A 7,804-nucleotide genomic window follows, 5' to 3' on the forward strand; every position below is an offset into this window, starting at 1 on the left:
GCATCTTTATTGTATTTTATGCTTCTGGCGTTGACTTCTAAGGCCCTAACTATTCAATCTGTTGGAGCAATGCCCTAGGGTGAAGCCTAGGTTGCCCGGAACGTAGAAATGACCATAACTTTCACACTGGTTGCAATTATTCGTTTTATACGATGGAAAAGCTGTTGTATTTATATCGTATTTTATGCTTCTGGCGTTGACTTCTTAGGCCCTAACTATTCGATCTGGTGGAATAACGCCCTAGAGTGAAGCCTAGGTTGCCTGGAACGTAGAAATGACCATAACTTTCACACTGGTTGCAATTATTCGTTTTATACGATGGAAAAGCTGTTGTATTTATATCGTATTTTATGCTTCTGGCGTTGACTTCTTAGGCCCTAACTATTCCATCTGGTGGAACAACGCCCTAGAGTAAAGCCCAGGTTGCGCGGAACGTAGAAATGACCATAACTTTCACACTGGTAGCAATTATTCGTTTTATACGATGGAAACGCTGTTGTATTTATATTGTATCTTATGCTTCTGGCGTTGACTTCTAAGGACCTAACTATTCGATCTGGTGGAGCAACGGCCTAGAGTGAAGCCTAGGTTACTCAGAATGTAGAAATGACCATAACTTTCACACTGGTAGCAATTATTCGTTTTATACAATGGAAAAACTGTTCTATTTATTTTGTATTTTATGCTTCGGGCGTTGGCATCTAAGGCCCTAACTGTTTGATCTGGTGCAGCAACGCCCTAGAGTGAAGCCTAGGTTGCCCTGAACGTAGAAATGACCATAACTTTAACACTTGTTGCCATTATTCGTTTTATACGATGGAAAAACTGTTATATTTATATTGTATTTTATGCTTCTGGCGTTCACTTCTTAGGCCCCAACTATTCGATCTGGTGGAACAACACCGTAGAGTGAAGCCTAGGTTGCCCGGAACGTAGAAATGACCATTACTTTCACACTGTTTGCAATTATTCCTTTTATACGATGGAAAAGCTGTTGTATTTATATCGTATTTTATGCTTCTGGCGTTCACTTCAAATGACCTAACTATTCGATCTGGTGGAGCAACGCCCTAGAGTGAAGCCTAGGTTGCTCGGAATGTAGAAATGACCATAACTTTCACACTGGTTGCATTTATTCGTTTTATACGATGGAAACGCTGTTGTATTTATATTGTACTTTAGGCCTCTGGCGTTGACTTCTAAGGCCGTAGCTATTAGATGCGGTGGAGCAACGCCCTAGAGTGACGCCTAGGGTACTCGGAACGTAGAAATGACCATTACTTTCACACTGTTTGCAATTATTCCTTTTATACGATGGAAAAGCTGTTGTATTTATATCGTATTTTATGCTTCTGGCGTTGACTTCTTAGGCCGTAACTATTCGGTCTGGTGGAGCAACGCCCTAGAGTGAAGCCTAGGTTGCTCGGAATGTAGAAATGACCATAACTTTCACACTGGTTGCAATTATTCGTTTTATACGATGGAAACGCTGTTGTATTTATATTGTATCTTATGCTTCTGGCGTTGACTTGTAAGGACCTAACTATTCGATCTGGTGGAGCAACGGCCTAGAGTGAAGCCTAGGTTACTCAGAATGTAGAAATGACCATAACTTTCACACTGGTTGTAATTATTCGTTTTATACAATGGTAAAACTGTTGCATCTTTATCGTATTTTATGCTTCTGGCGTTGACTTCTTAGGCCGTAACTATTCGGTCTGGTGGAGCAACGCCCTAGAGTGAAGCCTAGGTTGCTCGGAATGTAGAAATGACCATAACTTTCACACTGGTTGCAATTATTCGTTTTATACGATGGAAACGCTGTTGTATTTATATTGTATCTTATGCTTCTGGCGTTGACTTCTTAGGCCGTAACTATTCGATCTGGTGGAGCAACGCCCTGGAGTGAAACCTAGGTTACCCGGAACGTAGAATTGGCCATCACTTTCAAACTGGTTGCAATTATTCCTGTTATATGATGGAAACACTCTCGTATTTTTTTTGCATTTTATGGTTGGGGCGTTGACTTCTAAGTCCCTAACTATTCAATCTGTTGGAGCAACGCTCTAGGGTGAAGCCTAGGTTGCTCGTAAAGTAGAAATGACCATAACTTTTACACTGGTAGCAATTATTCGTTTTATACAATGGAAAAACTGTTCTATTTATTTTGTATTTTATGCTTCGGGCGTTGACTTCTTAAGCCCTAACTGTTTGATCTGGTGGAGCAACGCCTTAGAGTGAAGCCTAGGTTGCCCGGAACGTAGAAATGACCATAACTTTCACACTGGATGCTATTATTCGTTCTATACGATGGAAAAGCTGTTGTATTTATACCGTATTTTATGCATCTGGCGATGACTTCTTATGCCCTAACTATTCCATCTGGTTGAACAACGCCCTAGGGTGAAGCCTAGGTTGCCCGGAACGTAGAAATGACCATCACTTTCAAACTGGTTGCAATTAATCCTTTTATACGTTGGAAAAACTGTTGCATTTTTATTGCATTTTATGACTCGGGCGTTGACTTCTAAGGCCCTAACTATTCAATCTGTTGGAGCAACGCCCTAGGGTGAAGACTAGGTTGCCCGGAACTTAGAAATGACCATAACTTTCACACAGATTGCTATTATTCCTTTTATACGATGGAAAAACTGTTATATTTATATTGTATTTTATGCTTCTGGCGGTGCCTTCTTAGGCCCTAAGCGTTCGATCTGGTGGAACAACGCCCTAGAGTGAAACGTACGTTGCCCGGAACGTAGAAATGAGCATCACTTTCACACTGGTTGCAATTATTCCTGATATACGATGGAAAAACTTTTGTATATTTATTGTATTTTATGCTTCGGGCGTAGACTTCTATGGCCCTACCTATTCGATCTGGTGGAGCAACACCCTACTGTGAAGCCAAGGTTGCCCGGAACGTAGATATGACCATAACCTTCACACAGGTTGCAATTATTCGTTTTCTACGATGGAAAAGCTGTTGTATTTATATTGTATTTTATGCTTCCTGTGTTGACTTCTTAGACCCTAACTCTTCCATCTGGTGGAGCAACGCCTCAGAGTTAAGTCTAGGATGCCCGAAACGTCGAAATGATCGTTACTTTCGCACTGGTTGCAATTGGTCATGCTATACAATGGGAAAACTGTTGTATTTACACTATATTTTATGCTTCTGGCGTTGACTTCTAAGGCCGTAGCTATTCGATGTGGTGGAGCAACGCCCTAGAGTGAAGCCTAGGTTGCCCGGAACGTAGAAAAGCCCACTACTTTCACACTGGTTGCAATTATTAGTTTTATACGATGGAAAAACTGTTCTATTTATTTTGTATTTTATACTTCGGGCGTTGACTTCTAAGGCCCTAACAATTCCATCTGGCGGAACAACGACCTAGGGTGAAGCCTAGGTTGCCCGGAACGTAGAAATGTCCACAACTTTCACACCGGTAGCAATTATACGTTTTATACAATGGAAAAACTGTACTATTTATTTTGTATTTTATGCTTCCGGCGTTGACTTCTAAGGCCCTAGCTATCCGATCTGGTAGAGCAACGCCCTAGAGTGAAGCCTAGGTTGCCCGGAACGTAGAAGTGACCATCACTTTCAAACTGGTTGCAATTAATCCTTTTATACGATGGAAAAACTGTTGTATTTTTATTGCATTTTATGCTTCCGGCGTTGACGTCTAAGGGCCTAACTATTCAATCTGTTGGAGCGACGCCCTAGGGTGAAGCCTAGGTTGACCGGAACGTAGAAATGACGTTAACTTTCATACTGGTTGCAATTACTCGTTTTATACGATTGAAAAACTGATGTATTTATATTGTCTTTTATGCTTCTGGCGTTGACTTCTTATGCCCTAACTATTCCATCTGTTGAAACAACGCCCTATGGTGAAGCCTAGGTTGCTCGGAACGTAGAAATGACCATAACATTCACACCGGTAGCAATTATTCGTTTTATACGATGGAAAAACTGTTGTATTTATATTGTATTTTATGCTTCTGGTGTTCACTTCTTAGGCCCTAACTATTCGATCTGGTGGAACAACGCCCTATGGTGAAGCCTAGGTTGACCGGAACGTAGAAATGACCATAACTTTCACACCGGTAGCAATTATTCGTTTTACACGATGGAAAAACTGTTCTAATTATTTTGTATTTTATGCATCGGGCGTGGCTTCTAAGGTCCTAACTATTCAATATGTTGGAGCAACGGCCGAGGGTGAAGCCTAGGTTGCCCAGAACGTAGAACTGACCATAACTTTTACACTGGTAGCAATTATTCGTTTTATACAATCTAAAAACTGTTCTATTTATTTTGTATTTTATGCTTCGGGCGTTGACTTCTAAGGCCCTAGCTGTTTGATCTGGTGGAGCAACGCCCTAGAGTGAAGCCTAGGTTGCCCGGAACGTAGAAATGACCATAACTTTCACACTGGTTGCTATTATTCGTTCTATTCGATGGAAAAACTGTTATATTTATATTGTATCTTATGCTTCTGGCGTTGACTTCTTAGGCCCTAACAATTCGAACTGGTGGGACAACGACCTAGAGTGAGGCCTAGGTAGCCCGGAACGTAGAATTGGCAATCACTTTCAAACTGGTCGAAATTATTCCTGTTATATGATGGAAACACTGTTGCATTTTTTTCGTATTTTATGGTTCGGTCGTAGACTTCTAAGGCCCTAACTGATCAATATGATGGAGCAACGCTCTAGGGTGAAGCCTAGGCAGCTCGGAAAGTAGAAATGACAATAAGTTTCATACTGGTTGCAATTATTCGTTTTATATGATGGAAAAGCTGTTGTATTTATATTGTATTTTATGCTTCTGGCGTTGACTTCTAAGGCACTAACTATTCGATCTGGTGGAGCAACGCCCTAGAGTGAAGCCTAGGTTTTTCGGAATGTAGAAATGACCATAACATTCACACTTGTTGCAATTATTCGTTTTATACGACGGAAACGCTGTTGTATTTGTTTTGCATTTTATGGTTCGGGCGTTGACTTCTAAGGCCCTAACTATTCAATCCGTTGGAGCAACGCCCTAGGGTGAAGCCTAGGTTGCTCGGAAAGTAGAAATGACCATAAGTTTCATACTGGTTGCAATTATTTGTTTTATACGATGGAAAAACTGTTGTATTTATATTGTATTTTATGCACCTGGCGTTGACTTCTAAGGCACTAACTATTCGATCTGGTGGAGCAACGCAATAGTGTGATGCCAAGGTTGCTCGGAAAGGATAAATTACCATCACTTTCAAACTGGTTGCAATTAATCTTGTTATACGATGGAAAAACTGTTGTATTTTTATTGCATTTTATGCTTCTGGGCGTTCACTTCTTAGGCCCTAACTATTCGATCTGGTGGAACAACAGCCTAGGGTGAAGCCTAGCTTGCCCGGAACGTAGAAATGACCATTACTTACACACTGTTTGCTATTATACCTTTTATACGATGGAAAAGCTGTTGTATTTAAATCGTATTTTATGCTGCTGGCGTTTACTTCTAAGGACCTAACTATTCGATCTGGTGGAGCAACGCCCTAGAGTGAATCCTAGGTTGCTCGGAATGTAGAAATGACCATAACTTTCACACTGGTTGCAATTATTCGTTTTATACGATGGAAACGCTGCTGTATTTATATCGTATTTTATGCTTCTGGCGTTTACTTCTAAGGACATAACTATTCGATCTGGTGGAGCAACGCCCTAGAGTGAATACTAGGTTGCTCGGAATGTAGAAATGACCATAACTTTCACACTTGTTGCAATTACTCGTTTTATACGATGGAAAAGCTGTTGTATTTATATCGTATTTTATGCTTCTGGCGTTTACTTCTAAGGACCTAACTATTCGATCTGGTGGAGCAACGCCCTAGAGTGAATCCTAGGTTGCTCGGAATGTAGAAATGACCATAACGTTCACACTGGTTGCAATTATTCGTTTTATACGATGGAAACGCTGTTGTATTTATATCGTATTTTATGCTTCTGGCGTTTACTTCTAAGGACCTAACTATTCAATCCGTTGGAGCAACGCCCTAGGGTGAAGCCTAGGTTGCTCGGAAAGTAGAAATGACCATAAGTTTCATACTGGTTGCAATTATTTGTTTTATACGATGGAAAAACTGTTGTATTTATATTGTATTTTATGCACCTGGCGTTGACTTCTAAGGCACTAACTATTCGATCTGGTGGAGCAACGCAATAGTGTGATGCCAAGGTTGCTCGGAAAGGATAAATTACCATCACTTTCAAACTGGTTGCAATTAATCTTGTTATACGATGGAAAAACTGTTGTATTTTTATTGCATTTTATGCTTCTGGGCGTTCACTTCTTAGGCCCTAACTATTCGATCTGGTGGAACAACAGCCTAGGGTGAAGCCTAGCTTGCCCGGAACGTAGAAATGACCATTACTTACACACTGTTTGCTATTATACCTTTTATACGATGGAAAAGCTGTTGTATTTAAATCGTATTTTATGCTGCTGGCGTTTACTTCTAAGGACCTAACTATTCGATCTGGTGGAGCAACGCCCTAGAGTGAATCCTAGGTTGCTCGGAATGTAGAAATGACCATAACTTTCACACTGGTTGCAATTATTCGTTTTATACGATGGAAACGCTGCTGTATTTATATCGTATTTTATGCTTCTGGCGTTTACTTCTAAGGACATAACTATTCGATCTGGTGGAGCAACGCCCTAGAGTGAATACTAGGTTGCTCGGAATGTAGAAATGACCATAACTTTCACACTTGTTGCAATTACTCGTTTTATACGATGGAAAAGCTGTTGTATTTATATCGTATTTTATGCTTCTGGCGTTTACTTCTATGGACCTAACTATTCGATCTGGTGGAGCAACGCCCTAGAGTGAATCCTAGGTTGCTCGGAATGTAGAAATGACCATAACGTTCACACTGGTTGCAATTATTCGTTTTATACGATGGAAACGCTGTTGTATTTATATCGTATTTTATGCTTCTGGCGTTTACTTCTAAGGACCTAACTATTCAATCCGTTGGAGCAACGCCCTAGGGTGAAGCCTAGGTTCCTCGGAATGTGGAAATGACCATAACTTTCACACTGGTTGCAATTATCCGTTTTATACGATGGAAAAGCTGTTGTATTTATATCGTATTTTATGCTTCTGGCGTTGACTTCTAAGGCCGTAGCTATTAGATGTGGTGGAGCAACGCCCTAGAGTGACGCCTAGGGTGCTCGGAACGTAGAAATGACCATTACTTTCACACTGGTTGCAATTATTCGTTTTATACGATGGAAAAACTGTTATATTTATATTGTATTTTATGCTTCTGGCGTTGACTTCTAAGGCCCTAACGGTTTGATCTGGTGGAGTAACGCCCTAGAGCGAAGCCTAGGTTGCCCGGAACGTAGAAATGACCATAACTTTCACACTGGTTGCTATTATTCGTTTTATACGATGGAAAAGCTGTGGCATCTTTATTGTATTTTATTCATCTGGGGTTGACTTCTAAGGCCGTAGCTATTAGATGTGGTGGAGCAACGCCCTAGGGTGACGCCTAGGTTGCCCGGAACGTAGAAATGACCATTACTTTCACAATGTTTGCAATTATACAATTTATACGATGAAAAACTGTTGGACTTATATTGTATTTTATTCTTCTGGCGTTGACCTGTTAGGCCCTACACCATTCGATCTGGTGGAATAACGCGCTAGAGTGAAGCCTAGGTTGCCCGGAACATGGAAATGACCATTACTTTCACACTGTTTGCAAATATACATTATATACGATGGAAAAGTTGTTG

Source organism: Calliopsis andreniformis, unplaced genomic scaffold, assembly GCF_051401765.1.
Source record: "Calliopsis andreniformis isolate RMS-2024a unplaced genomic scaffold, iyCalAndr_principal scaffold0004, whole genome shotgun sequence".
Taxonomy (NCBI): Eukaryota; Metazoa; Arthropoda; class Insecta; order Hymenoptera; family Andrenidae; genus Calliopsis; species Calliopsis andreniformis.